This window comes from Sinocyclocheilus grahami, unplaced genomic scaffold (genome assembly GCF_001515645.1).
Source record: "Sinocyclocheilus grahami isolate Dianchi unplaced genomic scaffold, SAMN03320097.WGS_v1.1 scaffold118.1, whole genome shotgun sequence".
Taxonomy (NCBI): domain Eukaryota; kingdom Metazoa; phylum Chordata; class Actinopteri; order Cypriniformes; family Cyprinidae; genus Sinocyclocheilus; species Sinocyclocheilus grahami.
This window is the reverse complement of record NW_015505297.1, coordinates 767485-777414: the sequence shown is the minus strand read 5'-3', so window position 1 is coordinate 777414 and position 9930 is coordinate 767485.

Below are 9930 nucleotides of genomic sequence, written 5' to 3'. Positions count from 1 at the left end.
AATTTCATCACACAAAAATTATGGATTGATCAGATTGCGATAAATGTAATGTTACATTTCAGCATGTGCCACCAACGCAATATTAAGGTTCAAGTCAGCATGAAATAAAAATTCACACTATTTTCTAAATGCATTGATCCTTTTGTGAACAATTAATCGGTGCATGTCAGGGTTATTATAGTTAACTAAAACTAAAATCATTAAAAAAGTGTTACTTTTAGCTATCACTCCCATTAAGCCATTATTCAAGTCTGCAGTACAAACAGTGCAGGATAAAGCCAACACTTAATGTGTAATACAATGTTTAGGAAGCACTGCTAATGAACAGCTCCTGATCACAGATGCCATACATAAATATTCTGCAAAACAAAGCCATATTCATATCGATAAAAGTCACATGCATAAGAAAAGAGCAGTTGTGTTGGGTCATTTCTGCATTACGAGTGCATAATTAGGAATTTTGGACTAAAGGAAGCCCCATGGTACGGATAGCACTGCTGGAGGTGCTGCTGTTGGGTCTCCAACAGTCAACAATTAAGATATTGAGGTCACATGGGTTAATTACATATTGTCTCCCACTGCCTCAGATAATCTGTAGAGTGATGCACCCCGGGCGAGAAAATGCCAGAAAGGAAAGACAAGAAAAAAACAAGGTATTGTGCACAATGTCACAGCTGATCCGATTACCTTTTTATGAAAATCAGGTTTACACAGACTCTCTCGTTTATTTGCGAGTTTAAAGCAGCATCGGCAGCTGGCGAGAGAGTGTGCGGTCTCTACTCGCCGATAAAACAGTGCAGCCTCGGGCTATTTACAGCGTGCTGATATGCAGCTGACAACAGCACGTCCCACGGCGGCCCGCTAGCGCATCACTTCCTCCCTGAGCACGCATTTGCTGGAGGTGATGTGTTAGACTTACACTTTACATTACACTGTGCTAATGCTAATACTAGCCCATTATATGGCACTTTACATTTGAAATGCTAATATGCCAATATAGATGCGTTAACATAAATGCTACACTAACACGGACGCTTATTTACATTACTTACAGCATCAAAAAGCTTCAAGGGACTATATTCTACACATTAAGTTTTTTTACTTTTGCCCCTGAAGTGCACTTATAATAGCAGTCAAGGTTTTCTGCACCAAATGAAATTACTCTTAACTGACCATGTTTGTACCCTCTCACTGACCCTCAGGGGCTGTTCATACAGAATGCATAGTTGTTTTTTATCCAAGCGATTTTTTAATTGTTGGTCTATGTAAATATGCCCAAAACAAACATCTTTATTAAGATTCTTTTTTTTTTCAAGAGGCGATCAGTGTTAGTTTTAAAACAATAGACCAATTATATAAAAAAAAAATTCATGTGCAAAAATCAGTGTTTAAATTAGCAAAATGGGATAATAATGGGAACTAATGTCTTTCTGGTTTATAATATATTCTATGGGAACATCTCCTTAGAATGAACATTTTAAAAAATGTAAATGTAAATGTAATATATAAAGTCAACATGAAAACAACTTCATTTCTGTGATTTCACATATTTGTAGCTGAAATTTCCAAGGGTTTTCAACAAGAATGTTGGCCAAAAAATATATTACATTTTGAAGAAAAATTTGAGAAAAAAACTTTACTTCAATTTAGAATAATTCACACTAATATAAAGTATATATATATTGTGTACAGTATTCCCAGGAATTTATTTACTTTTTATCAAGAAATGTAATAGGGTACATTTAGATTTTGTCTACAAAACAAATATAAGATTCAATTAATTTATATGATGCTGAATTAATATTGTCTCTTGTTAATGCTATTTGATAATAGTGTAAACTTAGAGAAGATTGATTTATGTGTTTTAATTTCATCTATGTTTAATCTTAATCTAGATTCTATTGCTTTTGTTGCCTGAGGTCAAGTGTGCAGATCCCTAACCGTTACAGAGTTTCATTTCCCTGTGAGATGCTTTCTTCCTTCTCTCAGCACTTTAGACAACAGAGCGAGAGAGTGAGAGCAAGAGAGAGAGAAGCTGCTTGCCAGGCATGACTGCTTTAAACAAATGACAAAAAAGGCCCATCTTAATGTTACACTTTTCTCCCCCAGAAGTTTGTCTGGCTAGTGATTTATTGTGCACTTTACACAGTGGTTAGCCTGTAAACAGTGGCCGTTTATCATGGAGGGGAGCCAGGCAAAGGCAAGCAGTGTTCCTCAGAGACCTGGCCCACAGCTGCCGCGCGGTTGAAGGAAGAGCAGCGGCGAACAGGGAAGAGATGATTGCAGACTGGCTGGAGGTGACTGCTGCGGGTCCGTCCTGACAGCCAGGGCTGCGTCTGCATGGCCGTATCAGAGCCTGAGGAGTCACTCTCAGGTCAGAAAGTCCAAGAGAGACCCTCCACTGGGGAGGAACGGCGGTCTCTCTGTGTATAGATGAACTGACAGGGATGGAGGAGAATGGAAGGCCAGGATTTGTGCTCTATAAACATTATGCATCATTTGAGAGAATGGACTTAATCTAGCATTTCAGTGTATTTTTTCCTCTGAAATTTCCCTTTAGATCTATTTTACATTTTCACAAGTTTTTTTTCATTAACCCTTTTTTTGAAATTCATATTTTTTTTCAGCAAGGATGCATTATATTTAGCAAAAGTGACAGGAAATATATTTAAATGTTACAAAAGATTTCAAAATAATGTCATTAAAAGTTTTACCATTTTGAAAGATATTAAAATAGAAAATAGTAATTTTAAATTGTAATAATATTTCACAATATCACTGTTTAAAAAAAAAAAAAAATTTTAATCACAGAATTTTCCTACTTTTTCCTCTGTCGACATAAGCAGTAGGCAGAGAAAAATAATATTAACCAAATACATTAGAGCCATCCAATAGCTATCCCATCAAATCCTGATAGACAAAATAAACATCACAGAAACCGCATGCACTGACAATGCTCGTTTTTGATGACTTTAAATGAAACTAGAAAGCTTGTGTCTTGACAAATGATTATTTGCTTCACTGTAAGCACTTGTTAGATGCTACAACTATAGACCACAACCCCTCAAGCAAGAACACACCAGTGCTACAACAGTAAACATGGTCTGTAACTCAGTAGCCTTGTGTTTTCTCTAAGAAAGGACAAATATACGTGAGCTGAAGGACACACAAGCTGGTAAACATCAATCTAGTGGCTGCATCCCGGCCAGAGCCACCGCACGTCCACATTAACACACACAGCGGATGCCAGGCGAGAGCAGCCTCATTGACTATTAACATATCATTAACTATTAGGTCAGACAAAATGAAGAGGGAGAGAGAGGCAGAGAGGAGCGGGGCAGCTGGCGATGGGGGAGATGCCACATGTTCATCTCTCCCAATCTCATCCCTCCTTCCCCTCCAAACTCCAACAGCCTCCATGATGAACAACTACAACTGCAATTAAGACTTCTCACAGGGCTGGCCAAACCTGAGCATGAGAGCATGTGGACTCGCTCTCACAGGTACTGAGCTACAGGAATCCAGCATGGAGTGCAACTTAAGACTTAAACCTCTCTGAAATATGTAAAAAAAAAAAAAAAAAAAAAAAAAAGGTTGGAGGACACGGCCTTAAAAGTACATACAATAAACAGATTTAGACACAGTATTCCAATAACATTTCTTGAAGTATATAAATGCGATTCTAGGTTTATTATAGCAAACTAGAACTAAAACCATAAAAAAATTTCTTACTAAAAAAAATAATATGTTAACTTTAACTGAATTAAAATTAAAAAAAATTAAAACCCCTAAACTTATTTTATACAATTTATTTATTCATTTTTTTAAATTTTAATTTAGATGACCTTGATGTTCAAAAACTAAAGCTGAAATAAAAATGAATAAAATAGACATAAAAAAACAAACTACTAAAAATGGCAAAAACATAAAACACATAAAACACACTTTAACTAAATTTAAAAGGATTAAAACGAATTCAAAATAATATTAAAACTTAAATTGCACTTGCCTGAAAAGTAGAAATAAACAAACTCTACCGATTAACAGCCTTTAAATAAAAGGCATTCATTTTTAAGTGAGAAATGTACCGTAGACAGAGTGTCCCAAAAAAAAAGCATCATAAGATACTTAGCATAATAATAATGGGATAAATAATAACAATTACAACAGTATAAATGATTAATTTACTACTAAACTAAATTTGATTAATAAAATAATATTAATAAATAATGTAAAATAATAATATTGTTACATATATATTAATAATAATAATATTAATAAATATGATAATACATCATATAAAATAAGCACATAAGCATAAAAACAAAATAATGATAGTCAGTCTCTACTGAAAACGCTACTACAACAAATTTAGGATGCTCGAGAGCTTTCCATTTCAGATCACGTAATACACTGACAAAAACATTAGTGCTATCAATTATTATGCTCAAAATAATAAGCCTTATCTATAAAAAGCATTTAAAGAAACTGTTATGATTTGCTGCACCATAAAAGCAGATGAAACTGACACAAATTTCAACCTGGAGAGACTGAAATTGACAGACAGCATGAGTGAGACAGCAGACGTCTGTGTGGGAAAAGTGACATACAGAGAGTAAGAACGTGTCTATATGTGTGTGAGAGAGAAAAAAGACAGATGAGAGGTGTTAAAAGAGATCTTATCAGAACTTCTAAATTGCCGCGGGAGCCGTGAGAGATATTTTCACTGAAGTCAATTTTGAGGCTGACAAGCCATGTAGAAATGTGCAAATATGGATGCGTGGTATTGATTTCTTTATTGAAGGCACCAGCACGGGAGATACTCGAACCATTCATCCTAACCCTCACCGAGACCTCTTTCAAATAAGAGCGTCGTTACATTGCTCATTTCATATGGGGCTTAGCACTGGGGGGAGGGGGCTACTCGACATGCCATATTTATTCACTCCAAATGACCAACTAAAAGCATCCGTTTAAAACCGGTGTGAGAGCATCAGATCTCGCTGCTTGGCCCTCACTCAACCTTATAGCATACCCTCAATCTCAGAGTCAAACATATCAGCATCTACACTAGGAACAGGAATCGTAAGACATTTAACAGTTCTGGTTCCAGTTTCAGTTCTGGCTGCTATTAATGAGTCCGGTTCTTTAATTGAATTCCAGTTCTATTAATGATGCTTTGGTACTTACAAAAAAAAAAGTAAATATTTGGAATATTTATCATAATTATAGTCAAAAATCAGAAACAAAACAATAATTATTATTGTTATTTGTCAACATTAGATATGAGACACATAATCATCATCATAAAATCAGTACCAGAATCAGTCATTAAAAGGCATTATGACTCAACTGAAACAATAGCACAATTAGGTTACAATAGGTTACAATAGCAAAAGTAGGTCATTTCCACATGATGTTATAATGTGACAAATACAAAAAGAAATCTAGCCTAATAATAACATTTTTGAATTTTTACATGAATTTTTATTACAGTATTAAATGTACTGCCTCTGATCGCTCTCTCTCTCTCTCTCTATTTTTAATACAAATAATTTAAAATAATAATAATAACCTACAGAATTTTAAATAGTTTAAGGATTTTAAAATATTTATAATTTATATATTTATTGCTGCTGTGATTTCTATACAAGTAAAAAAGTAAAAAGTAAAAAAAGCAAATAAAAAATGCAATACATACAGTACATACATAAATAATAATATATTGTAATAATTAACTTAATTTACTAAGTTATTGTAATATTACAATTTATTATTTATATAATTTATTTTATATATATTTTATAGAAGTTGTCTGCATTGTGCCCTGATCCTACTCCCTCTCTGTCCGCAATAATTTCCTGATACTATCAACAGAAAGAAAGTGCAAAAAATGTAAAACATAAGTAGTGTTGTCTCAGCGGGACAGCTGACATATGAAATCTAAATTAGCACCCGTCACAAGAGAGGATGACAAAAGCACTCCAGGAGCAGAAGAGCCAACGCCAGCTTTCCTTGTACAAACTATCCCACTTTTTAAAAGTTCCTTCGGGGTGACCAGGCAACAATATTGTTTCGACCCTCCGCACCAGGATTTAATTAAGTGATAACAGTCACCTTCGGGTGATGACACAGGACAATAATATCTGGGCTAAAGGAAAACGCTGAGACTGGCCAGCATGTATTATCATGAGCAAAGATAGAGAGAAAGAGAGAGGAAGAAATCTGTACTTTACAAACACGTCTGGGCTTCATCCAGAGGAAATATTGTCTGAGTTTAATCTGAGGGGTTAAGGGAGGGATTTAGCTCAACCCTAAGAGGATTAAACATCATTTGAATGCTTATGTGTTTAAACACAGGCTTAATAAAACAATATGACGTCAGTACAAACAAATAGGGGGCTTGACTTGATTTAGAGAAGAACTGCCCGTTTACACTAAACATATGCACATTTTCCATAAAACTTGCATAAAGTAGCACATTTCTGACTGAAACAGGATATTTAACACAAATAAAAAGTAGGACTTGATTTTGTCCATCATAATGTTAGGAGGCAGAGCAAGTTACCTTTTGTAGTTTTGTTTTAACATGCACTAAAGAACTGATAACAAGAAGTCCATGAACTGTTGGAAACTAAATTCAATTTTTTTGTTAATTTTCCTGCTAACATTAAATCCAAATGCATGCCATATGATTTGGGCACGTGAATTGTAGATGGTCCCGCCACTTAACCTCAAGCTAAAACAGTTCAATCCTGCAGGAAATGGAACAAAATAAAATCCGGAATATCGCAGAGATCCTGCATAATGAAAAAAACACGCAATAATGAAAAACAGAATCAAAGAGGAGTTTATTATGGAGAACAGACAATGAAGCCTAGAAATATTCACTGTAGCCTTGCTGAAAAATTCAGGGAAATTTCCTCTTAAAATGATCACAATGACTGAAATTAATTTTAATGATATTTATTTCTCAAAAATAGAGCCACTTATTCAAAGCTTTCATCAAAGAAACTCTTTTAAGTGCACAGATCCACTTCATACTTACACTATCATCCATATGTACAGCAGAGTTCTGCGCTGGAAATATATATTTTTTAATTCATATAGTACATACAAATAATCTTTCCCTTTCAAAGATACCCTCCAAATACATAAGGTCATTAGAATGCAAGATGACGATTTATCCAAACAATGATTGCAATAATAAGTTCAGTCTTTCAGAGATGAATAGGAAATCATTGTTTTTTTTCTGCGAAAGTGTGGCCTTTTTATAAAAGAAAAGCGAATTTGTCGCAGCTGATGATTTGCTATGCATTCATGCACAATACATAAAACACATGAAAATGCAAAAGTTTTGTTTTGGAGACCCAAGGCCGGTCCAGACAGGGTACGGCAGTCCTGCAGGTAATGAGGACCTTCACACAGTCAACATTGTTTGCCTTCTCCTGCATGAAAACATCTAACAATGACTGCTCAGAAGCCCTTCAATACGGACAGCGATCTCACACACACACACACACACACACATAATCGCAAACGCACACACACATCTCAGCGATGCCTCTTAAGAAATCGCATAGGGCCTGACCACCACAGTCTAATTATGCTAATTGCTTCAATGCCCTTGCTTTATTTATGCATGGCGTCTAAGATAAATAAGAGAAAACTGTATTCATTTTGGAATGCAAACTAGCCTGTGTTTGTTGTGAGATTTCTGATGTTGTTTACCCCTGAAATTCTGCAGGTAATTGCAATTTTGATTGTACATTTATTTTTCCCACTGACAGTCCCAAGACTGCGTCTGTTCTCAGTTTTTATAATTAAATGCTTTGTAATATTTAAGCACACTGAATGGAAGAAAAACAGCACACATTAGAATATTTTATGCACCAGACTGAATAGCTCGCTCAGGGGGATCAAGACACACTGGGAGAATGGAAATGCTTGAGTTCTGGAGATTTTGTTGAGGGAAACATTAAAAGGTGGAAATTGGAATAAAGGGTGAGATATATGTGTCTCGTTATTGGCCTGAGAGTTTCAGAGGAAAATCTAAAGACTGTTCTGGTCCTAAGGCTCAAAAAATACTCTACATAAACATATCTAAACAAGCTCCATTTCACATGACGAAATGCAATTCATAACGCACAGCAAAAGCATAGTGCAATTCTGCACACTGCCACAAGGGGAGCTGTAGTTGGCAATAGCATAAACGGGTTTCTTCTATGATTTTCTCTTTCAGGGCAACCAGTGTTGCCAAGTCCACAGTTTTCCTGCGGAATTGGGCTACTTTAATACTGTTGCCACAGGTTTTTTTATTTTAGTCCGTGGGTTGAACCAAAATGCCTCGCCACACCGGAATACAATTCTGACCCCCTGGAAAGAGGTTTTGATCATGAATGGGCTAGTTTTGTGTAACAATTGGTCTGGTTTTGTTATGCAGACTTGGCAACCCTAAGGTCAACTACCAACATGGTGGATTTGTGCTTTCATAATCCAGATAAGGTTTAGTATCAGCATTTAGTCTCTCATTTGTCTCCTAATATAGTTTAGTTTAGTATATTTATTCATAAAGCGCATTTAAAAACAACAGAAGCTGAAACCAAAGTCCTGTACAGGTAGTATAAAAAACAAAACATTTATGAACAAAACATACAATGTTTTAAAGCTGTAAAATTAACAGTTCTTAATTTGCTTTCCAACTCAATGTTAAAACGATTGTGATGAGACTTGTGACGCTTCGTTCCTTTGTGTAAGCTCTGGTGGATAACTTCAGAATTTAACAATTTATCTGGAAAACACATAGCTGATAATGTTTCACATTGTAGCACTAAACATAATGTGTTTAAGTTCAATTATAGACCCCCATTATTCTATATGGAGAGTTTTCTCTGCTGTATATCAAGAGTTGGGCACAGCACGTCATAAATTCATAAAATTACAATTGATTCGTCTGAGTGGAGGGAGCAAACAACAAACAGTTGCCATCTACTTTAAATGAATGAACTCATCTCTCCCTCATGCAGAAGTTTGACTGACTCACACAGGCACAGTTACATTGGGCTAAGTTTTGCTGTGGTCATCTGAGGTAAATCATTGCCATCTTTCAATCCTTTGTTATGAGCTATGGATTTCACCTCTGTGATGGAGCTTTTGAGTCTGTTTGAAATGCTGGAGCCTGTATCGATGAAGGATTTTACCCTGATTAATCAAAACATGGATCTTTCTCACCCATGGGCCAATTACAACGGGCCTTTCGACAAATAGAGGTCTAGTTCTGAAAGTTTCTCTCGTTGAGTCCCATTCCAAGTAGAATAACAATCAAGGATACTACTTTATTACTCAAAATGCATACTTAAAGAATTTATGCCGGGTTCAGACTACACAATATTTTTGTCGGTCACGATAGTCACTGTGTCAGATTACACGATTTTGACTCCTAAAATCTTGCCGTGTCGTGGACAAGAAACATGTCAGACTACACGTTGCTTCCCGACCATTCATCGCGTGCCGTCTTTAACGACGCGCGTGATGTCATCGAGAAGGCGGAACTAGCGACTGACTTCCAAAAACAAGAGTGTAAACATTGCTGAAGCGCTTCCGCTATAGTTCGCCAGCATTTTTCTTTCTTTGTTCTGTCGTGGTAGTCCCTTGATGACACATCATACAGGCAGGAGTACTGTTGCCACAGCTCCACAAACCTTTCCTCCATCTCATAATTCTTTCGTTTCGCCATGCTTGAAACCTGTGTATGAAAGCTTCTGTGCTGCTATTGGTCAACGTCACCAATGTGACAGAACTCGTCGTGGACGACGGAATTTTTTTTTAACATGCTAGTATTTCTGTCATGATGTCGTGAAGCATCGCAGACGCGGAATCGGTTGTCGTCTACTATGACGCACTACACGAGCTGAAACGATGGAATCTTGC